General features: G+C 50.0%; 1 protein-coding gene across 1 annotated transcript in view; it reads left to right on the top strand.

Moving 5' to 3' along the window:
- Positions 1-2,254: 2,254 nt before the first annotated feature.
- Positions 2,255-24,854, top strand: part of SIPA1L1 (signal induced proliferation associated 1 like 1) — a 421,848-nt gene continuing 399,248 nt past the window's right edge. The window contains exons 1-2 of the mRNA XM_036011668.1: positions 2,255-2,382; positions 17,651-17,931. The gene's annotated coding sequence lies outside the window, so the exon portion shown is untranslated. The remainder of the gene's footprint in view (positions 2,383-17,650; positions 17,932-24,854) is intronic.

Genomic DNA, 24,854 nt, shown 5'->3' on the forward strand with positions numbered 1-24,854 from the left:
ATTATTGATTCTACCTCCACGATCTCTCAGATCTGTCTTTCATTCTCTGCTGCCTCTGTTCTGTAAAGGTCTCTATCACTGCTTGCCAAGTGGTCTTTTTTTTTGCCTTGCGCTTCCCCACACTGTTGCTGGTAATCAGCAATGTTAAGACATTCCCAAAACCAGCCGAAGTTCCCCCTGCCCCCAACCTGCCTTGCCAGCAGTGCCTGCTGCTGCCCGTGGACTCCACCTCCTCACCGCTGGGCCTGTCCTCACACTGCGCCTGCTGCAGGAATCTCACCCCTACCCTCCTGCCCATCACCTGTCATCTCCATCTCCTGAAACCCTCCTTACCGCCTGCACTGAACCTGAGCCTTTAAATCGGTAGGATGATCCCGTGTGCCCTGCACTCCATGGTCTGTAAAACCAAGTAAAAAATACACCTGGAGGCCTTAGTTGCTCCTGCGCTGTTTGTAGGTGGATCCCCCTCTCACCTGGTCTGGGCTCTGGGTGCAGGGACACTGACATCAGTCTCTGGCCCTGGCCTCTCCAGGGTAGGGATCTGCTTGTGCCCCTGCAGCGCTGTGGTCCTGTGGGCCTCTCTTTGTCCATCCCTTTGACTCCTAGCCTCCTCGTGTCCCTGGCTCCTCCGGTAATCTCAGGAACTCACCGCCCTGGCCTTGGCCCAGAGGAACCTGTCATCATGAAAGGCATCATCCAGCTTCTTGCCTCCTCTTCCCTGAGGCTTTCCCTGGTTTCTTCAGTGGTAACTGATCTTCAGCTCTGCACTCACTTAGCGATCGGCATAAGCCCCTGTTACGGTTCCTATGGCATGTTGCTTTGTGGGAGTCTCTGTCTCACCCACGGCACCCCAGGCGCTTCTCGGGCAGGCCAAAACTCTGACACTGAGCACCCCAGCAGGGTGAGTGTTTGCAGGATGCCCTGGATTTCTGCCACAACTCCAGCAGGGTCACTGGACTGGCCAGCCTGACCCCAAAATGCCCCAGCTGCATTTCACAGGCTTCATCCTTCCCGTGAAGACTATGGCACGCCGGGGTGCTGAGGGGTCCCCCGTTCCCCAGCCTGCTTCAGTAAAATGATATTTAAGCACATTTTCAGGAATAGAGAAAATTCCTCATCACATGACCTTGCCTGAACACTTCTAGAATATTTCATTCAGAATAAAAATTCATCCTTAGATTTAAATTTTTCCAAGCTCTTTCATATATGCCCGTTTGCAACCACACTCAAAGGGGTAGAGCAGATCAGATCTTATCCTCTTGCGAGAGATGAAGTAACCAAGGTTCAGAGAGGTGCAGCGATTTCCCAAGGCCACACAGCTATCAGCGGCAAAGACAGGGTGAGTGCCCAGATCGTCCTTTCACTTCCCACTTGTCTGGAACCCCACAGCTCACTGGTAGGAGTCGTCATCTCCTTGGGGACTGTCTTTCATCAGATCCGCACTGGGAGCCCTGGAGTCCAACACCAGCCCTTCAGCTTGACACTCAGAGATCCTGAGCCAAGTGCAGCCTTCACAGAGGTGACGGTTCTCCTTCCCGCCCCCTGCCCCCCAGAGAAGCCGAGCTCGGCAAGTCTTGCCTTGTCCGTAAACGCTGCTTGGGTTATCAGATATCTGCATGTTCTGCCTCTGACCATCCTAGGGGATGTCTTAGTCAGCTCAGGCTGCTGTAACAATCTACCGTAGACTGACTGGGTGGCTCATAAACCACAGATATTTACTTCTCACAGTTCCGGGGGCTGGGAAGTCCAAGATCAAGGTGCCAGCAGATTTGGCTCCTGGTGAGAGCCCGCTTCCTGGCTTCCTGGCTTCCTGTTCATTGTGTCCTCGCAGGGCAGAGAGAGGAAGCTTTGGTCTGTCTTCTTATAAGGGCGTTAATTTTATCACAGGGGGGGTGGGTGGCGGGGGGCTTCACCTTCATGATGTCATCTAAACCTAATCACACTTCTCATACCATCACACTGGGGTCAGGGCTTCAACTTATGAACTTCGTGGGCGGGGGGCACATTCAATCCGTACCAGAAGATGTCGGTTATCACGTGCACCCACAAGCTTCAGAGAAGAGGGCCTGGGTCTCTCTGCACCCACAGGATTCGGTGGAATGCACGCTGCCATCCGGGGGAGACAAAGTGAAGCCTGGAGTGCCTAGTGCTAATGCTGACGGCCGGATACTCAGCCAGACACTGGAATTCGGGTGCTGTGCCTTTAATGAAGATGAAGACACATCTCCGGGGGTGGAGCATGCCCACGGAGCCAGGTACTTGGAATGTGCCAGAGCCTGCCTTTGTTGAGACCAGGTCTTGGCCGTCCAGTTTGCAGTGCTGGCACGGCTCCGGCCCTGCACCCTCCCTTCCCTCCGCCACACGACTCAGCTCTGGCACCTGGTGAGCATCCCGCCCGCGCACCCACCCACCCCCGAGCTCTCTGTGCGGGCTTCCCAAGCCTGGTGTTGACAGCTATCATTTCCAAACTCTTCTTCTGGCCTTTCTTCTTTCTTTCAAGTGCAGGCTCTTCTCTTCTCTGGTTAAGAGAAGCTCCTCTGCATTTTCCCCTTTCCTACCAATCGGCCTGTGCTGTTTCGGGGAGCAGCTGAAAGTAAGGAAGAGGCCTGGGTTTCTGGGATGGAGGCGAGGCCACCCAGTGTGCTGGCTGAGCAAGTGCTGCAAAGTGTGTGTGTGAGTGTGGGGGTGTGCTTTTGGAGCTGGAACCGATGACACTTTGGAGTGAGGAGCGAGGTCTCCTGTGCCTCGGCCTACCCACTCCTCCAGGTGCACACAGTAGGCACTCAATCACGATGGGCAAAGATTGAGAAACACAGAGTAATGGGAAGGAGGGCTGGCCTGGGAAGCAAAGACACTTGGGTTCTGTTTCCACCTCCACCTGAACTTTTTCACAAGCTGTTTATCCTCCCCAGGTGTCCGCTTCCTATAACGGAGGCAAAAAGTTCCACACTCACCTCCTACAGTAGCTGAAAGACCAGTTAGGTGACGAGACATTTTCTTCCAAGGACCAGGGGAACAGAACCACATGGGTGGAAGTTCCAAGGAGGCAGATTTCAGATCAAAATCAGGAAGATGTTTCCATCAGCCGAAGTCTCCGCAGAGACTCCCTCGTCAAGAGGAGAGCCTTCTGTCCTGGGAGCTGCTCGAGCCAGACAGGCTGATCCTTTGCCTGCTGTCCCCAGTGAGAGGGGTGGGCCCTGGGCCGGGATGTTCCTCTGAAACGTGAGAGTCTCCATTTTGGTGGCTGTAGAAGGCCTTGGGGAAGAATCTATGTGAGGCTGGAAGTACGTTGGCCTTTCTGCATACTGACCAGCCGCTGACCAGCTCTGGGGACAGAGCAAAGTCACAGCCTGGGCTCCGCTCTCACACACTTGGCCTTCCACCCCAGCAGCCAGTTTGAGAAGGGGAGTGGGTAGGGAGGGCAAGGGCTGGAGCTGGAGCGGCCATTCAGGAAACTGTGAGCACCGGCGTAACTGCTTGGGGTGGGGTGGGGGGGGCCCTGCTCAACCCCTTACTTGGAACCCAACCCCCTCTGGTGCCCTGGGGGCTAGACCTGTTAGGAACATTGGAGGCAGCCTCAGGTGCCACTCTGTCCCTGGTAGGTGGGGATGGGGGCCGTAGAGTAGAGGAGGAGGAGCTGAGATGCCAGCATCACAGAGGTTTGGGCCCCTTGGGAGGCACGGACGGGGAGAGAAGAGTGCAAGCTGCTCCGAGGAGCCGCTTTTCAGTTGGGGCAGGAGAGTGGCCAGAGGAGAGCCCGTGTTTGGCCTGGTTGTTCTTTCACACGGGACAGAGCCATCTGTGCTTATAGATGGCAGAGGAGCTCACGGAAGAGCAGAAGCTGAACAATCAGGAGAAAGGAGATCACTAATGGATCAAAGAGGCAGGTGGGTGGGCAAAGGGATTTTCTTTCAACAGGAGCTGGGAGGGAAACTGGAGGGTGAGGCCCAGCTAGTGGCCTTTAGCCCATCCTTGAAATGGAAGGGGAAGGTCCCTCATTGCCCACCTGCGGGTGAGGAAGGGGAAGGAAGGGCTGAGGGCTGTGGTGGGGCTGGGGAGGTGGGGGCTGAGCAGGGTGGAGGGTCTTCCAGGTGTGAAGACGCACCCACGCCACCACAGCCAGCTGTGAGCCTCAGCTGGGAACCGAGGGGACAGCTGGGGACACGGCCTGAGAACCCCCAGATGGGACTGGTGAGTGTAGACCTTCACCTACCCTGGAAAGGGGTGCTGTGAAAAGCCAGCAGGCCCAGCTCTGGCTCTGTTCCCCCACCCGGTAATGACAGCTGTTGGGGACACCTGGAGACTCTTGGGATTTCTGCTGTCTGCTTGATGGAGCCAGTGGAGACTCATTGACCTGGGTTGTGGGGTGGTGAGGAAGGTCGGGACAGCTGGCTGGAGACGCCCTGTTGCCTTTGGGAAAAGCAGAGCATGTTATTAATGGCAGCACCCACAGCCTCGGAGAGCAGATACTCAAGGCAAGGGAAATTCCCAAGGCCCATCAGTTTGTTTCCTCGGGACAGGTGTCCAGTGGAAAACGATGAAGGAGTGCCCTGGCTCAGCTGGTTGCAGTGTTGTCCCATAAGCCAAACGGTGGCGGGTTCAATCCCTGGTCGGGGCACATACCCAGGTCGTGGGTTCAATCCCTGGTTGGGGCATGTACGAGAGACAACCAACTGATATTTCTCTCTCACCTCAATGTTTTTCTCTCTGTCTCTCTCTGTCGCTCTCTTTCACTCACTCTCCCTTCCTCTCTCTTTAAAAGCGATAAAAAACATCCTCGGGTGAGGATAAACAAATATTCCAACGATGAGGGATTAGTGCACAGGATACAGGAGCCCTGTCTGACTCTGCCTCTGGACATGGTGGGACTTTGCTTAGGCCATTGGCCCCGGTTTCCCCTTTCTCTCCAGGTACATTCCTGGCCAGTTGGGATGGAGGGCAGGTCCACATTGTCTGGCGAGGGAGCAGTTCCATAGGCGCTAGGTCTTTCCAAGCAGGAGGTCAGGGCGAGAGCCAGGAGGGGTGCTTTCATCCCCTCTTCCCACCCCACCACTGACACACAAATGTTCCACAGTCAGCCTGATGCTCCCGTGCCACCACCACAGCCTCCCATCTGCTGCTTGTCACATGCTCCAGTCCCTGCCCCAGCTTTGTGCCTGCCTTTCTCAGCTCAGCTCCTCAGACAGCTCAGGGGCCAGCACGGCACGAGCTGTGCTCACTGATTTGGTGCCTGCACCCAGAGCAGTCCCAGCTCACTGGCTTCAGGCGGCTTGTTCTCTGCCCCCTGCAGGGATCTGAGATTGATGTAGCCTGTGTCTGTGGCGGCTGGCTGCAGTGGCAGCATCTGCTTGCTCACGAGGCTGAGTGAGTCATGGCCGCCCACACTACCCCTCCACACCGCACAACCCTGCTGGGACCGCGGGGAGTAAGTCAGTGCGAATATGCGGAAGTGCTTTGCAGTGCTTGGTGGCTTCTTGTCCTGGGTCTCAGGTCTGGTACAGATAGTACGCTGGACATAGGGGCCTGGGCTGGGCTTACCCACCCAGCAACCTCACAGCATCTATCCGTGAGTGCTGTTAGATCTGCCTCAATGACTTCAGAGCAGCTAGTCTTAGCTGCTACCAGCAGCTGCAAGGCCTTATGGGAGCGGACTGCAGGTTTCTGGACTCTTAAGTGCAGTGCTCTTTTCACTCTCCCATGATCAGCTCTCAAACTTGTCTCCCCTGACCACCTCTGCACTCGTACTGGCCCCAGTGTCCTCCTGCTCTCCTCCCGGGACCTTCCTTAGTGACACCCATTGGCCCTCCTTCCGGGCAGTTACCCTCGAATGGGGTTTTTTTTCCCAGCCCCTCCCCTCCCTGCAGCTGATCTTTCCTCCATCCTTTCCCCACTTCTGATCTGGGCAACCTGAATAGAAGTGAGCCTGTTCTGTATCCTTCACGGCTGGCAGCAGGTGGTAGTGCTCATCTTAGTGGCATGGCATTTAACCTTGATGCTGAGAGGCAGAGCACTGTCTACCCAGGAGCTTGTTAGAGATGCGAAGTCTCAGGCCTCACCCCAGACACACTGCGGAGTCACAGACTCTGGGGGCAAGGGCTGGCGATCTGGTTTTGAATAAGCCCTCCAGGTGATTCGAGAAGCCCTGGATCTGCAGCGGTGCGTTTCCGGCCCTGTGGGGAATGGAGCACGTTGGTCCACACCTCTGTCTACACTCACAGCACAGCTGCAAGTGTCTCTGTTTTGTGCGAGCCACACGGAGAGGCTTGGGTAGGCAGTGACCCCCGTTGCTTCAACTCTGGGGGCCTAGAGACGTCCCAAATCGTGTCCTCTCTCTGGGTTGTTTGCATCACATGGAAAGAAGCTGGCTGATTTGTGTCCCGTGTGGAAAGGGCAGCATTACCTCACCACAGAGATGGCCTTGCGTGTAAGAGGAAGCCCACCCCTTGGAAACGAACAGTCCAGCCATTGAGGACGGGCCCAGGGCCCCCAGGAGTGCGTTCCCTAAGAGCTGAGGAATGTCTGCAGAGGAAAAAAATGCACTGATACCACTCGTGAATTGTGATTACTAGTTGCTCTCTCATCTCTCGGTTCTTTTTTTACTGAATACCTCTGTGCTGGGCTGGGTCAATGGCCCCGGGGCCAATGTCTAAGAGTTCACAGAAGGGTGAGAGCATTAGTCAGGCTGCAGCTTGCAGCAAGCAAACTCCAGAGCCTCAGCGGCTTAACATGACAAAGGCTTATCTTGAAAATGCTTCATAGTCAGTGAGGGTCTGCTCTGCTCCACAGCATCGCTCAGGGGCTCTGGGTGATAGAGAATCGGCATCTTGTAGCTGCCTTGGTCAGCAGGAGGAGGAAAAACCAGCTGGAGGTCAGACGCCCGCCAGGTGGGGTGAATCCCACCACACTGATGTTTCACTGGGCAGAATTAGTCACGTGGCCCTACCTGACTTTAAGGGGCCAGGAAGTGTATGCAGAAAGTGGGGAGGGGGGAGGACATTAAAACACATTACCACACCGAGAAAGACCACATACTATGTCATTCACTCATTCCTTAATACTGTTTCTAAAATGCTTACCACATATCAGGCCTTGGGCCAGACCCTGGGGCTATGGCATCACCAGGGCAGCTGCTCTTGCACAATCCAGGGAGCACCATTAACATTGTGTCCCGTAGGAATAGCGCCCCCTGGAGATGTGCAGTGCGGGAGTCCTGCTTTTATTTTTCTTGTATATGGTATGATATGTTTTGCCATTGTTATCTACCTTCTGCACTAGAAAGCAAACTCTCAGAGAGCAACGATTTTATGGGTTGCTCACCGCTGTATTCTTAGAGTTTACTACAGTGCCAAGTGGGCTCAGTCAAGGCCTGTTAAATGAATGATTGAAAATAATTATTGACTGTGTTTCCCACTAGTCCCTGCCTTCATGGAGCTTATAATCTGCTGTGTCAGAGTTGTGTAAACAACTAACTGATGTATAAAAAAAAAATCTCATGTCAGATAGAGATACATGTCAAGCACAAAGCTGGGCTACGTGCCTTCGGAGCCCAGAGAAAGCAGGGGTCCTCTGGACTGTGAGTGGGGTTGGGGAAGCTGTCCTTGTCTTGCAAGTGAAAAGACAGAGGTCCAGAGAGGTTAGGGGGCCTGTCAGACAGGGTGGGTTGCAACATGAGTGGAAGGACCCTGCCATTTCTCTTCGTCTGGTGTTTTTTCTTGTCCCCACACTAATGACCAATAAGCCTTTTATTCATGTAGCAGCTTACTGGTTTCCAACAGTGTTCATGCGTAACTGTAATACAGCTTCTCTTGAAGGCTCAAAAGCCCCCTGCCCAGGCACCCAGCCTCAGAATTTGGTTAGCTTTCAGTGTTTTGTTCGCCTCTGCCAGGAGACGTGGGATGTGTTTTGTTGTGAGGTCGGAACGTCTGCCTCCCCCTGCCCCATTCTGCTTCACAGCGAGCGCCTCCCCACGCCAGCTGCATTAGCCATACCCCTTCGAGAGGGCACCTGCAGGGCCGTGGGGAGGCTCTGGCTTCGCAGTGCAGGACGAAGAGGCGGCAGGATGCCTGGACCTTCCCTGCAGGCAGTACCAGGCTCGTTATTTTCAGTTGAGCTTGCAAGTGAAAACAATGACATAAGCTTCCCGTCTGGCTTCCAAAGCACTTTTGAAACCGTTCCATCACAAGTCCATTAATTTTACAGGGGCCCTAATGACAGGGCAAAGTTAGAGTTCATCATCTGGAATCTCCCTCGTTCAGGCTTCGTCATCTGTGTCCTTCCTCCCCACCAGCTGCCGCTCTCCTGCCTCTCTGTCCTCTCCTCTCTCACCTGCCTCCCTTCCCTTCTGGGAACCTCTCCCGCCTGGGGCCCAGCTATGGCTCCATTCCATCAAGCAACCACTTCCTGAGCGCCCATGTTACACACGGCCCGTGCTTGGTGCCGGAGATTCCAGGATGAGCAGGACACAGACAGAACCTTAAGGCGCTCGCTGTCAAGTGGGTGTGGCCCAGCCAGGACACCTTCCCACGATGCCTGCCTTCCTCCTGTTCCACCTTCTGCCCCTCCCCGCACAAACACTTGTCTTCCTCCAAGCCTGCTGTGTGCCAAGCAATGAGCTAAGGGTTTGTGTGCATTCTTTCACATACGTTTTCACATCAGGGAGGTTCTATGCCCATTTTCTAGATAAGTAAATTAAGGCTTAAGAGGTTATACAGCTTGTCCAAGGCTACACAGCTAAGGAAGGGCCCCCGGGGTTCCCTCCTAGGCTGCCTGCCTTCGAAGCCCATCTTCTTTCTACTGTGCCATGCTGCCTCCCGCAAAGCTCGCAGCTGGCTGTCTACACTCAGAAGAAAAAAAGAACATAGAAATGTTTACAGCTGTAGCAATTAGAAACTCTAGTGGTTCCTTCTAAAGACCAGGGACTTGGAGATCATTGTCTCCTCATATTACTAGGGTTTTAAAAACTGGATGTTTTCATCATTTCTTTACCCACAACTAATAGGAGAAATCTTTTCTGATGCCACCACATTAGCATTCTGGTCTGACAACTGGGCAGTGGCCTCTGTCGCAGGCATCATCCCAGGAGTCCTGGACACTGCACGGATGCTGGGCTGTCTTTCCACAGCTTTGTATCGGGGTTTCACTGGTTTATGAAGCGATTCATGCGGCCAGGCTACTGGCCAGCTTCACGTGTTGCCCTCCTTTCACCCTTCGGTCCCCCCGGAAGGGCAGGAGATGGCAGAGGCCCCGGGGACGTCTCTGAAGGGTCACCTCCAGGAAAACGGGAAGCACCAGATGGCCATCTGTTGGTTGCCCTGCGATTTGCATGTTGCGTGTGGTTTCCAAGCATTTTTATAAACTAGTCAAATGTACTTACAACAGAATCCATAGTAAAGTTTTGTTATTCTCTCAAGTCTTGATTTATTTTTTCATATGTCACCTCATGTACTCACTCCAGCCAGCCTGAATTCCCTATGCCAGGAGTATGGAGAGAAGAGGCAGTCGGGAAAAATGTAGCAACTCCCCAGATGGTCTTTTGGGGTTGCCCAGCTCTCCCAGACAATTTTGGGGCTGACCGCCTGCAGCAAGGTTAACTCTCAGTCTCTGACGGTTACACTCATCCATCGGTGCTCTGCCCAGCCTTGGCACTGAGCTTTGTCTTGAAGGCAGCCTTTCTGGGGTGGTAATTATGGCTCACTTCACCACCCCAGGGAGGGGGTCAGACGTGGGGCTTAATGCATGGCGGCTGGGAATCCAGGAGAAGGCGGGGATTCGTGTGTTCGTGTTACGGAAGTCTACAGCAGGTAGAGCAGCTTGGGGCATAGGCCGGCTTCAGGGTAGAGACCCCAGTGCCCCACGGGTCCAGCTCTTGTGTGGTGCGGGGTGAATGACAATGTCCAGTTTCAACAGTTCCGGTGGGGATTTGTTATTTCATCCACAGTTCATTTTTCAGGACCAAGGTTTAATATCTGCATCATAGAAGTAACAGCAATAAGTCCATGCTCAGTGGCAGGAAATTAAAATTGAGCTACGAAAATCTCTCTGGCTGACGTCAGGCATACCGGCCATGTATTTTTGTCTGTCCAGCTCCTCCCATCGCTATACTCTCCACACAGTTCCCTTCCCTGCACAGCCGTGGCTGCTACAGAATCATCAGCCATGTCCTATGACATGAGCTTTGCCCCAGTTGACCGGTCCCAGGGTGCCACCTGACCAAAGATAGGCTGACCAGGGCCCTTCTCAGAGATGTTTAAACTTGGGATCCAAGTTGTTGAGGCAGGTTGCCCATGGCGATGCCAGCTGAGCCTGTCAATCAGTGCTTGCTACCTGTTCTGACTTAACGTGATGAATCGCCTCTCATGGAGTCTTATACGACGTATTGACCGGCAGCTTCTCCACATAGTTAATGTGTCATTGATAATCTGAAGTTCCCACCTTGTTCTTGTTAAAAGCCAGATGATCAAGAATGATTTAGTCACTTTCTCCGCTGGGTTTCACACAGCTTCTTTCAGCGCGGTCCAAAGAGCCTGATTCATTTGGGAGCAGGAGGGTTCCTTTCAACACTGCAGCCTCTCCCCAGGCTCCCGGGTCTGCTCCAGTGTTCAGACCTTCTCAGTGGCCCTTTTTATGCCAGCCGCCTGAGCCAGACCTCAGCTAACTTCACTTAATCCCCTCAGGGTTTAGGAGTTAGGTGAGCTTAGGGTGAGCTGACTTTTTTTCCTAAACAGCTTTATTAAGGGTTGATTGAGATACAAAAACTGCATATATATGATGTATACAATTTGATGAGTTTGGACATATGCAAACACCCACTATACCATCAACATAATCAAGGTAACAGACACATCAAACACCTCCCCAGGTTCCCCTGCGGCTCTTTGTTCGTTTGTGTGTTGACTTAGCGGTAAGAGCACTTCGTGTGAGATCTGTTCTCAAGGAATTTTGGACTGTGCAACGCCATCTCGTTGACTACCGCCAGTAAGCTGACTTTCTAAAGAAACTGACCGGCTCTGAGGCAGAACCACATTTAGCTGCTTTGTACTGTGTGCTTATTTCATCTAGCTGACTGTGGGCTTCGGGAGCAGTGTTAAACATCTGTATCCCTTGGCTCACGACCCTACACTTAGTAAATATTCAATAAATGCGGGTTTAATATATAAATGAATCATTCAACCAAATTAATATTCCTCGAGCTAAGTATAAAATTAATTTAAGTACCAATAATCAAATTGATAATGCCACTGGGATTCATTTTAAGATATACTGTTATACATTACAGTGGTTTCATAATAGACCCCAATATTCATAAAATTGGGCAAAACGAACTGGCTTGTTTCTTTGGCATACGGCATACCCAGCTGCTAGGGGCTCAGTTTCCAAATATGTGTCCCATATAATGAAAATCTGCCTGGCTGTCAAAATGTCATTGAACCCTCTGATGGAATAGGGAAGTTTTACTAGCAAAGCAGAAACGGAGTCAGTCTGTCCCAGGGAGTGGTGAGGCCAGAGCTTAGCAACAACTTCTGAGAGCCCTCTCTTCACCCCAACCCAGAAAGCAGGGGTCCCAGTACTCCTGACAGGTAGGTGTCTGAGGGAGAGCCCACAGGAAGTGGGTGCAGGAGGGTCCTGCCAGGTGCAGGCCTGATAGCACATGAATGGGGACGGATCGACCCTGTGAACCCATGGAGAGAAGCGGTAGCTCCGGGGCAGTGTGGGCTCCCACAGGCCTGGGACTTAGGGTTTCTCCAGCCTCCCACACACGGCAGGCCAGGCCGCCAGGGCAAAGGCCTCCTGTGGCCCCAGGTGTTTCGTGTGTTGAGGGGAAGCTGTGCACTGTCAGAGGAATGCGGGCACAGGGGCGCCTTGGAGCCGAGAGTGGGACTCCGAGGGCCTGGGGCGGAGGAACGTGCTACGAACCCACACCTTGTCTCTGCTTCTAGGCTGTGACTTGGGTGACATGCATACACACAGACAGAGGCACATTAGGATTCGGGCGGCTCCGTGGAAGCCAGGGGTGCGAGAAACCCTCCACTGCTGACTGCCTCTCCGGGTCTCCAGCGTTCCAACTCCACCCCTCGTTAGCATAGGTCAGACTGCCCTGCCGGAGGGCAAGGGCCTCTCTGGCCCACCCAGTGTCCATTCCAGCCGCTCTGTCAACAGCACCCTGTTCTCCTCTGGGGACTCACCCTTCCCCCACCCCCACCCCCACCCCCGTCCATGTGACCTCGTACTCCTGCTCTAGGAGTGGCCATGTGCCCCTGTCCCGGCCAAATGGTGACTTCCATCTCCCTAGCCACGGTGCTGATTTAAGAGAAGGGTATGTGACCCAAGCCTGACCTGCTGGCACAGGGCAGATGGCTACAACAGAGGAGAGAGGCACCCTTTCCCCATGGGGTAGGGCTGGAGATTTGGGGTGGGAGTGGGGGAGGTGGGGGGTACTGTGTGGGGAGTTGGTGAAGTTGGAACCAACACTGGGCGGGTCAAAGGGAACCAATTATCCAAGCCAAGAAACAGTATTCTTAAACCAGATGGAGCGGGCCCTTAATGCAACAGAGTCCTCCAGATGAATGCAACTGCTAATGGTCCCGCCCATCAGAAAAGGGAACAAAGGGAGGGCCAGCCCTGCCACTGAGCCCCATACTGTGGTGCCAGCCTGGGGGGCTCCACTTCTGTGCCTTTTTTCATTCTCTCCCCTGAGAGCAGGTCACACACCGGCACTTCTCCTCGAAAGGCTGCCTGCAAACCCAACAACCCGGAGCTCTGGCTTCCCTCCCCACTTGTGCCGCCTCAAACCCCAGTGTTGGCCAGGGCGGCAGGGGTGGGTTCCTGTGAGTGTCTGGAAGTACCTGCGGAGCCGTTCTTAGACTTCCCATCCTATAGGCCAGAAAAGGACTGGAATTAGGAGGAGATATTTGGAGAGGCTGTTCATCAAGCAGGAGAGATTTCTGCTGTTGCCCTGTTGAGAAGCCCGGCGGCGGTTTGTTTGGGCTGTGTCTCACTGTTCCGTGGTGAGCGCAGTGCTAAGCCTGGGAAGCCCTGAACACCAGCCGGGAAGGACGAAAACAGTAGCCTCACCAGCGGATGTGCCCTGGAGATGATTTGTGGAGGCTGGGGGACAAGGTGATATGGTTTTGCGTTAAAATAACAATGTGGGCAGAGTAGCTTTGCATTACTGTGTACACTCCCAAAGGAAGCTACAAAGAAAGAAAGAAGAAAGGAGGTCGTGTATTAATACAAGAGACAAATGTAATCAACAGCCAAATAGAAGCTATTTTAAATAAATGGACCCAGGTGATGTGGTCTGATCTATTGCAGAAAGGAGATTTTATTAGTTTTCTGTGCAGTGTAAAAAAGTGGGTTAAGATAACACAAATTAATTTTCACAGGTCTCTGCTCAGGGTCTCACAAAGCTGAAGTCAAGGTGTTGGCCGGGCTGGGGCCTCATCTGACATGTGGGGTCCTCTTCCAAGCTCACGTGGCTTTGGACAGAATTCAGCTGCTTGTGATGGATTGTGGGCCTGAGGTCTCCACTTTCTTGCTGAGTATTGCCCGGGACTGCTCTTGGCCCCTCCCACCCAGACCTGTTGGCTCCCTCAAGGCCCCAGGAAGATCCCTCTCTTGCTTCCAACCAACCTCCCCGACTTTTTCCATCTCTGACCTCTCGATCCTCTTTTATTTTTTATTTATTTTTTTATAAGCAAAGCCTTTTATTTTTTTTAAAGATTATTTATTTATTTATTTTTAGAGAGGGAAGGGAGGGAGAGAGAGAGAGAGAGAGAAACATCAATGTGCGGTTGCTGGGGGGCATGGCCTGCAACCCAGGCATGTACGCTGACTGGGAATTGAACCTGCGTCACTTTGGTTTGCAGCCTGTGCTCAATCCACTGAGCTACGCCAGCCAGGGCTTTGATCCTCTTTTAAAAGGCTCACCTGATTGGGTCGGACCCTTTCACCTCAAGGGTGGGGACCACACAGAGTGTGCACCCCAGGAACCTTGGAGCCATCCTGGAATTTTTTGTCTACTTCAGGGATCAGACTTCTTACAAAAGCTGAGACCTAAAACAGGTAACTGTAACACACTTCTGGTATGGGCTGGATGCTTCTGTCTCACTAAAATTCCTGTGTGGAAGCCCTGCCCCAGTATGATGGTTTTGGAGGTGGGGCCTCTGAGAGGTGATTAGGTTCAGCTGAGGTCATGAGGGTGGGGCCCCCAGGCTGGGATTGGCGTCTGGGTAAGAAGCAGAAGAGCCCAGGGCTCTGTCTCCACAGTGTGAGACAGTCTTCAAGCCAGTAAGAGGGTTCTCACCAAAAACTAAACCAGCCAGCACATTGATCTTGGATTTTTCCAGCCTCCAGAACGGTAAAAAAAAAAAAAAATGTCTGTTGTTTAAGCCACCAGCTTGTGGTATTTTGTTATAGCAGCCCCAGCTAACACAATTCCACTATAAAAGGTCCCATTCATCTGTGTCAACACGAACCTTCTGGCAAGCAGGCTGTCCAACAGCTGCGAAACATCCAGTGTCTGGAGTTTTCCAATGAGCGTGTCCTTCTCCGTGCACCTCATTTGTTTATCCGCTCAGCAACTGGCTCCTCGTCTCCTCTTGGCACCGCGCTTCCCCTCCAGGGCCAGAACTAGGGTGTGGCCAGTGAGGCACCTAGGGGCCAGAGCTGAGGGAGGGGCTCCTTTGCATGACCCTGAGGGGGGGGGCACCTGATGTTTTGCACGCCCCACTTCATCCTGCTTCGAGTCCTTCTAGGCACAGAGGAAACAAAGATTTTTTTTCAAGCTACTTTCTTCCTCACCCTGGCCGGGTGGCTCAGTTGGTTGGAGCACTGCCCTGTGCACCAAAACAGTGGTGGTTCGATCCTCTGTCGTGGCACGTACCTAGACTGTGGGTTTGATCTCTGGTCAGGGCAGGTACAGGAGGCAACCAATTGATGTTTCTATCCCTCTCTTCCTCTCCTTTCCTCTGTCTCTGAAGTTAATAAAACATATTCTCGGGTAAGGATTAAAAAAAATAGAAGATACTTTCTTCCTCAAGGTACCCACACAGTTTAGGGAGATAGTCAGTCAAACACACTACACCACCATGTTTTGGAGCCCCAGCTGCCAGCTTCGCAAGGGCACAACATTTCTCCTAAACAGTGCAGGTGAGTGTAACAGATAAGGTCAAGTGACACCTTCTGAGCCTTGATGATTCCATCAGTAAAGGTTTATAATGCTTTTTAACACTCTGAAGATCAAAACTGGACCCTAGTAGGAGTTCTGTCCCTTTTCATTGAATCATAACTTGGATGAAACCTTGGTTGCTGCGGTTCCATCAACATGTTGGCACAGTTTTCTCATATCCCAGGGAGAAGGGCTCCCTGCGGGTCTCCTCATACCCTGTTCACCTCTGTCTCTCCATTTGTCATTGGAGCGCCAGCTGGAGGGCTGTTGAGGGAATTTCATGAACCTCCTTTTTCCCTACTTCCACCCACAACATAGAGGTGAGCCGCTCATTGCATCCTGGTTCGCCATCCTGCAGGTTGTCCCGAATCGCTCATCTGGTTAAAAATCCCTGGCTCTGTCATGAGTGTCCACCGGGCTATGACAGTCTTTAGGCACAAAGGCCAGCTGAGCCTTGGGACCCCAGCCCAGAAGCACCAGAAGCAGAGCCCAGGAAAGGAGACCACCTCCAGTGTCTCTTGCTTGGGACTTTCTGGGCTCTTTTGGTGAACCTCCTCTTTTCACTGTTCTTAGTTCACCTGCAGCGTGGGAAAAGGGCCTGGGGCTGGGAGCCCTGCTATACCTCGTTCAGGGTAAACTTACTTAAGTAACCAAGGACAGGTCTGAGTTAGAATTCCTAGGGCAGTGGTCCCCAATATTTTTGGTAACCAGGGACTGGTTTCATGGAAGACATTTTTTCCATGGATGGAGGCAGGGGTGGGAGGTAGGTAGGATGGGGGCGGGGCATGGTTTCAGGATGATGCAAGCGCATTACATTCAAGCTCACCTCCTAATGTGTGGCAGGGGTGAGGGGGTGTAGGAGCAGTCCTAACAGGCCTGGAGGGGTACCAGCTCTTGGCCCAGAAGTTGGGAACCCCTGTCCTAGGGCATTTCCCTATGCTGAGGGCTTAAACCAGGATAAATGTTAGAGTTCACGGTAAATACGTGACCTATTCCCCAACCGCTTCAGTCACAGAAGGGACTTGGCACCTTCTGAATCACCACAACCTAGCTCTGCTTCTTGGAGAATCCTTTTGCCTAACAGCAGACCTATTGTGAGGACTTCTCCTTGCCCCCACCCTCCTGCCTCAAGCAAGTCAGATGTTTCCTTTCAGCACTAGCAGAAGGAGGGCTTGGGGGCAAAACTGGGAGGAGTGCTAGCCAGAGCTAACCCAGGTCAGAGCGTCAGGCTGGCCTCTAAGCAGCTTCTGTGTCACACTCTGGGGACAGCATGAACCAAAAGCTGGATCTGTGCACCCTGCTCTGCAGGTGGAAGTCTGACTCAAGACTTACTCACTCCCTGCTCAAGGCTATTCTTTATTCATCCCTTTGCAGAGGAGGTGACTGGGTGTACACAACAAAAAGGACTGGAGACTGACTCAGCCTCAGTGTCCTCATACCAAAAAGGTAGGGGTGATCACAATGGGCGTGTAGGGTCTTTTTAGAGAATTAGAAATTATAGACCTGGTACGATTCTGGGAAACTACTACCCCTCCCCAGCCACAAAGAAATGGCTACTACTGCTACGGCTTTCGCCCTGCCTCTAGGAATGTATTACTGATCTAGGCTTTGAGTCTGAGTTTTGCACCTGTATTGCTGATGGCGATTACAGTGCCCGATACAGAGGAGGTGCTCAATCACTGAGTCAGTGTTGAGAGTCCGGAATCTGAGGCAGGGGCAGCAGCCACCAGGAAACAGGAGTCCACATGCGGTTACCTGCTCTATTTCCTGGAGCCAGTCATTCTCAATTTTTTGTGTTCAGGACACATCCTAGGGGACCGACATATTCAGACAGCTGTGCATCAGCTTGAAGTGCAATGAAATCCTTACTGAAGAACAGGGTCTCCCAAAATCTTTAAAAGCAGCCCTTGTGGTCCAGTGTTGGTTAGAATGTCCCTTACCCTGGGGTGCAGTGGGTAGCACATTTGCGGTCCTCACCGCCTCCACGAAGGTGCACAAGAAGATTTCTAACGTGTCTGATTAACCACCACATTTCTTCGTCCCTGGTTTGATGACACACCTTTTACCTTTTCAGCACTACAGGTCACAGCCATGGTGTGTTGGCCTTCAGGTCTCAGGCAGGCACATCAACATTGCCCTTGGAGTCCCAGAATTTAGCCTTGCAGTTTCTATTTGTTAACAGTTTCAAAGGCCCTTAACACGTAGTCATTTGTAATTTTAAGATGGCAATTTTTCAAAGTTAGTGTATTTGTAAGTAATACATTGGTGTATGGTATTGGCAGATGCTCATGCAATAGAGAAACAGAAGAAAACCTGGAGATACCTTGCTTAATTTGTATCAGTCAGGGTAGGCCACGTTACAGTAGAGTAACAAACACACCCCCACATCTCAGTGGCTTATAGCAACAAATGTTTATTTCTTGTTCACCCTACACATTTTTCACAAGTCGGCTACAGCCCTGCTTCTTGCGTTTTTCACTCCAGAACCAAAGCTGATGGGAAAACCCAACCTCTATCGGGAACATTGTCAGTCTCATGGGAGAGAGAAAGAGACAAGACGAATGATGGCCTGGCCTCTAAACCTTTGCACAAAAGCGACCCACATCACTGTTTTTGGTGAAAGCAAGTTGTGTGACCATTCCTGAGCTCCACAGCATGGGACTATGTCTTCGCACAGAGAGGAGCACTGCAAGAAAGAAACTGGAACATTCGGCGAGCAAGAGCTCGTCTTCGCTACTTCGTCCTCTGATGCCTTCTCTCCCAAGGTAATGCTCTCAACAGTTCAGCCTCCTTCCTACGTACGTGCCAAACATATGTATTCAATATTCACAGGTATATAAATACATGCGAGGTCTGTCCAGAAGGTATCTAGCCATGTAATGTGAAAAATAGAGATATGTTTTGAAGAAGATATAAGAAGCATTGTACATAGGACAATGATGCCTCAGTCCCCTTCAAAGTAGGGACCTTGGGGCCTCACACAGTTCTCCAAATTGCCACCAGCTGCCCTGTCATGGTTTCCTGAATCTTACTGATGGTCTGAAATCTCCTCCCTTTCAAAGGTGATTTTAGTTTTGGGAAAAGCCAGAAGTTTCAGGGTGCCAAATCTGGGTTGTAGAGGGGCTGAGTCGCCTGCATGATTTGATGTTTTGTCAAAAAACTTTGCATGAGACATGACCCATGAGTGTTGTCGTGATGAAGCTGCCAGTCACCAGTTGCCCATAGCTGCAGCCTTCTGAATCATCTGAATAGTTTCCATGGAGGAATGTTCAAGCTTAATGCAAAATTTGATGCCAACTTGTTTCTCTACTCACCCAGTCATTTTGAATGTGATGGCCACACAGCACACATGCTCACTCAACAGTGTCTACTGGCCCCACTGACTAGTACAGTGAAGTCATCATTGTTCACACATGGGCTTTCCAGTCTATGCTCCTTGGCTGCCGGGTTACATCCATGTTGTGTAAACCATTCTCATTATATTAACAATGGCTGGACTTTTTTGGAATAGGCCTCATTTGCATACACATATGTACATACATATAAATGTGGAATATTGTGTATATTGTTCTGCAACTTTTTCTGTCCACTTAAAATGCCTTGAAGATCTTTCCATATCAGTATATTTAAGTCTATTCCACTCCTTCTACCAACTATATGGCATTGCATTTCATAATGTATTTTAATTCTTGGTATACCTTTGGATCTTCTCAAAATTTTTTTGCTATTACAAACAATGCCATGATATTTACACTTGGATGCACATATTTTTGAGTACCTGTGTATTTCTGAATAATAGGTTTCTAAAAATAAGTTAAAGTAGAGCATATGTACATTATGATTTTAATAGATACTGCCAATTTGCCTTGAAAAATGCACACAGCCATCAGCAATGTAAAAATTGCCTGATTTCCTAAATCCTCAACAACTCTTAATATTATCGACCTTTTTCTTTTTCATCTATCTAGTGAATTTTTAAAACAGTAGTTTATTGTTTTGTATGTACTTAGTGCATTTTCTTTTTATTAGTGAGTTTGGGTATTGTTTGTATTTATTGGCAGTTTCACAATTAGCCGTGTGTGGACTGTCTGTTTCCGTTCTCCCCCTACTCCCCAGTGGTTGCTTTTTCTTTCACATTTAAATGAGCTATTTCATATTTTCTCCTCAACATTAATCTTTTCTCTGTACTTCTGGTTGTGAATACAAACATCTCTCTTTTACCATCAGGAACCTTCCCAAAAACCAGACATTGGGTTAAAATGTAAACCAGCAGCCCCTTTCCTGTCAACCATCACTACCAATCAACTCCCTAAAACACAGAAACATGTCTGCATGTGTAATAAATCCCTCAGTGTCAGATGCACAAAACTTGCTTCCTGACGACCGAACAGTGAATGTGAGCAGCACCCACATTCAACACCCATCACTTTGTGGACATTCTGTGCTTTTCAGGACATCTGCATGTAATTCTGACATTCCTGCATCATATTTGGAAAGTAACTGGAGAACTCCTGCCCCCTCATACAAATGCTACTTTTCAAAAAATGATTCAATGAGTTTTGAGGATGCACAAATAAATTTTTGCACATACTCATGGCCCCAAACATGCTCTGTTGGAGAGATAGGTCTGCTCTGTGAGGTCTGAGTGTTAGAGAATCGAGGAGTTCCACTGAGCACACAGTACCCGTGGACACATGGCGAGATGTCCTCCTTTTTTATGGCCGAGTAATATTCATTGTATATGTGTACCACATTTACTGCATCTTTTCACCTGCTGATGGACACTTAGGTTGTTACCATGGCTACTGTGAATAACACTTCAAAGAACATAGGAGTGCAGCCGTCTCTTGGAAACAGTAATTTCATCTCACTAAGATATATACACAGCAGTGGAAATGCTAGTTCTATTTTTAATTTTCTGAGGCACCTCCACATTGTTCTCCCTAATGGCTATACTATTGTTTTTAATTTTTTTCATGCATCTTTTTATTGACAAAGTTTGCCATTTTCATGTAATTGAATCTGTCAGTTACTTTGTTTAAGGTTTTGGATTTGGAGTCTTGCTTCGCGAGAGTTTCTCCATCTCAGAATTATTTCTAAAAAATTCTCCTATATATGTAGGTGTTCATTTTGTTTTGTGTTTGGTTCTTTAATCATGAGGGATTAGTTATTGGGTAAGGTATGTGATGAGGTAGAGGGAGTTTACCTTACCTGGGATCCAGGCAGGCAGCAATTCAGCCGATACCATTTATGGAATATTTCCTACTATTTCTAATTGGTTTGAAATGCACCATATATTAAATTCTCAGTGTTTTTTTAAATTTTTTAAAATTTTATTTATTTTTAGAGAGGGGAGGGAGGGAGGGAGAGAGAGAGAGATCAATGTGCAGTTGGTTGCTGGGGGCTGTGGCCTGCAACCCAGGCATGTGCCCTGACGGGGAATCGAACCTGCGATGCTTTGGTTCACAGCCTGCACTCAATCCACTGAGCTACGCCAGCCAGGAAATTCTGTGTTTTAAAAAATGTGTTCTATGTCCTAAGGCATCACACTTTGTGGTGGAGCTGGTGCGCAGGAGTGTACAACTCAGGGACCATGATGTTAATAACCAGCATCTGTGCATCCGCACAGGTGTTCTCTGCTCACTGTAATCATTGTCGCACAGGTAAAAACCCTTTGAGCTGTGAGAAAGCCTTCTGACAGCAAGACCACTGCTAGTGATGCATGCCAAGGGATCTAAGAGCACAAAACTTCATTATACATAACTGGAGTCCTGTAGGAATACATCATTAAGGTTTTTAAGGGGTTATTTTAATTTTTCAGTTATCCTTTAGTATGTGTCACTAAGGGCCTTTACAGGTTTGATGATGTTCAGAATTCAAGGACTTAATGGTGATGAGGTGAGCCCCTGCAAACATTCAGGTCCCTCTGTGTGGTGCTTCCCTGGTCCCAGAGATGCAGATTCTCCTGCAACCGGTACCACCCTGGGGAGCAAGGGGGTAAGATCTTTCCAAGTGTTCCCATTCCTCCTGCTCGGTGGAACTGGAGCCTGCCCTCTCTACCGCCATTTCTGTTTCTCACATCAGTAATTCCTCACCCTGTGGCAATCCTTCTCCACGCCTCAGAGGTGCCTCGTGCAATCCAGTCAGAGGTTTGAAGGCGCCGGGCTGGGTCGGGGTAGAGAGGGGCAGCTGATGGCATGTGGCTGCAGCCTTTGAGTCCACTGTGTCCCAGGGATGGACTTAAACCAGTAATTAACACATGAGTTGACAGTGACCCAAAGAGAGGGATGAAGAGAGGGGAGGGGGGCAGATACCTGTCCCCCACACCCAACCTCTCCTTCGTGTGTGAGCCCCCCCAGCTCCTCAGAGTCCCAAGACAGAGAGCCTCATAATCCCTTGAGGGAAGACAAGATAACAACTTAAAACAAGAGGGGCAGCCTAGGCTAAGGACACAACAGTGAAATCGGTGGTGGCTGACCATCTGGGCCAGGGGTCATCAGGCCACGGGTTGTCCTCCGGCTGGCCAGTAGGTATGCTTCTCATTTTTTTAGAGGGCTTCACCGCTGGGGCCCAAGCCCTCGGTGCCCCGGCCAGGGCTTCTCAACCTTTTCCTCCTCAGCTACCCCCAGCAGCTGGAAGCCTCACCCCTGACCTGGGCAGAGGCGTAGCCAGCCCCACCTCAGGCAAATGTGGTGATTCTCTGCTGTCTCCAGCTTTATCATCATTGTTAATATTATTTTGCAGGCAGCTTTTATACTTATTAGGCCAAGAAATCATAAATTTGTGAGGAATTGACAAGACAAAGAAACTTAGGCTTGGGTGCTTCATTAGTGAAGAATCTAAGCAGTTTGTTTGCACGGCCCTCTGGGCCCTGAGTCCCCTGTCTCTGCCGATAAGGAGACTTACTGCCTGCTTCCAGGGACAGAGGCTGGTCAGTGTCCTTTCCGCACCTGCTATTTCTTAAGTAACTTTAATTCAAAATGTGCCAAGTGGCATTGTGGACAAAAAAGGGGTTCTATGGAAAGTAACTTCCCGGGCTGACCTGATCATGAATTCCTAACCCTGCAGTCACTGTGGGGAGTCATGCCCCAGGCACGTAAGTACTTTCCAGCTTTATCTTTAAAACGGAAGCAAAGTTTGTATTCTACATCCTGTATCCGTGCTTGTTTTGATATAAAAATTTCATTTTCAATGTCATGCCTAACCCTCCCTCCTCCCCAGTATGAAGTCCAATGCTGCTCTGCACTTTGTGGGGCTCATTACAACTGTCATTCATTCACATTCGCCCAATTACTCAACATGCTGTCTTTCCCAATCGACTGTGAGCTCCAGGAAGGCAGCAGCCATGTCTGTCCTGCTCAGGGAATTCTCCGTGGCTCGCCAGTGCCTGTCTGAAGCTGTGGCTTGCATTTAGTCCTGTTGGCCTTCTTATAACAAGGCTGATGGGAATTCCAGTCGTCGTGGAGGTCAAGTGTCTGTGCTTCCTTTCACAAGCAGGAAGGCCTGGGCAGTGGCCTCACAAAAGGGTGATTGTTCACGAGGGGTCCAGGTGAGAGGTGCAATCCATCACTGCCCGGGGCCCAGCCCTATCACAACTCCTGGCAGCCTCCCAGTGACAGCGAGACAATGACATCACCCCCAGATATGCACAAAGGACAGCCTATTCTGTGAAGCTCTCTGAGGAGATTGCTTTAAGTTCATTCTTGCTGTATTAGGTATATGATACCATAACTCACAGTTTCCTAGATTCAGTTCAAGTGCATCGATAATTTGAAGGCATTTAATTTATCAAAGTTTTCTCAAGCCAGAGAAGAAGTTGAAGTATGTTTTGCTGAGGTTAGGGAAGCAAGCCTATTTGGAAGAGGAACTGAGTTCTCAAATAAGTAATTGTAAATTATATCAGTTTCCCTCACCTTTGGGTCTAATTCTTCTATCTCCTACACAAGTTTTCAGTGACAGCCCTTATCCTTATTTTTCTTTTTTAAAAGATTTTATTTATTTTCAGAGAGAGGGGAAGGAGGGAGAAAGAGGGAGAGAAACATTGATGTATGAAAGATAGATACATTGATTGGTTGCCTTTTGCAGGGACCCGAATGGGGACCTGGCCTGCAACCCAGGCATGTGCCCTGCCTGGGAAGTGAACTGGCAACATTTCAATTCCTAGGCCAGCGCTCAATCCACTGAGCCACACCAGCCGGAGCTCCTTATTATTCCTGATATCCACAGAGAACTATTCAGAATATTTATTGGCTAAAAAATGCAAATTCTATAAAATGGCATAGTGCTGTCTTCAAATTTCATGCAAAGATGTGGTCAGATAAAGTTGTCAGCATTTGAAGACAATGCAGAAGAAAAAATAATAGGAAACTTGAATTGTGGAACAATTATTACCATAATTACTTACGTTTGTTGAATATCTGTTATATGTCAGATACGAAGCTGAGTTTTTTGCCTAAATGAGCTTGTTTAATCCTCACAACAGTGATTCAAGGGAGGGAGAGTCATTAGTGCCATTTCAGAGACGAGGAAACTAATCCTTGGACGACTCACATGACTTTCCCAAGATAGTGCCCAGTGGGGAGCAGAGCCCAAGCTCCGGTGCTGACTAACGTGACTTTGTGGTCCAGTCTCTTACCATGGGCCATGAACAAGCAATGGAGGTTTGTGTTTTAGGAAGAAGTAAACTTCCATCATGCCAAGTGCAAGTGCCGGTTGGCTTGTGTTGTTCAGTTCAGGGCCTAATGGACTTGTTTCAATGAACAAATCCATAAAGATCTGTTCTAAGTGGCTCATTTGTTGACTCTTTTTTTTTAAAGGTGATTGAGAATGGTTGTTCTCTTAAGAATGTTAAGCACTGCCTCTTCCATCCAACCCCATTAGGATCTAACCACTGAAATCTTCACAAGTGAGTTTGGCTCATTTCTGAGTTCCAACAAGACCCACATTTCTGATTGACCAGCCATCAGGCAGAGCGTTCTGACCTGCAGTGCCCTTTCGGACAATGCATGGATGCTCATGGTCCCTACTTACGTTCTTGCTGTGATAACAGCAGCCCTGGAGTTTCTTTCAGTCGAGTTGGTTGGAGTCTGGTGGTTGTTTTGTGCTCTGTTTATGGCAGACTCACCGCAGGCCACTCAAGCACAGTGTGACGCTTGCCCTGCAGTCACCGGCCGTCTTGTCCCAACCTGGCCCACAGCACCCACCCCTTGAAAAACATTTCCATTCCCGTTCAGTTCAGTGCAACAGGGACGGGTTGATCAGATATTACATGTCCAATGTTGTGCTGCTCCAAGTAGTGGGGAGGAGACAATATATTACGTATTAATAACAGCTCACATTTATTAATGCCTGCTGCTCATCAGACATTATCTCATTGCCTGCATCATCTCATTTCATTCTCCCTGTCACCCTCTTGGTCCCAGTTTTTCAGAGGAAGCAGGCTCAGAGGGGAGGAGCCCCAGTTACCAGCTATCAGATTGAGGATCTACACAGGCAGGTCTGACATCACAGTCTTGTTACAGAACAACAAGGGGGGGCCTGGGACGATATACTGTTACCAAAAGGAACCCCCCCAGGTTTGTTATGTCCACCGCTAGAAGAAAGACGTCTCTCAATGTCAGAGATTCGTGAAAAGGAAAGGAATTTATTATCCATTTGAAATGACACAAACTAAAGTTCCCCACAAATG

Source organism: Phyllostomus discolor, chromosome 1 (genome assembly GCF_004126475.2).
Source record: "Phyllostomus discolor isolate MPI-MPIP mPhyDis1 chromosome 1, mPhyDis1.pri.v3, whole genome shotgun sequence".
Classification (NCBI taxonomy): Eukaryota; Metazoa; Chordata; class Mammalia; order Chiroptera; family Phyllostomidae; genus Phyllostomus; species Phyllostomus discolor.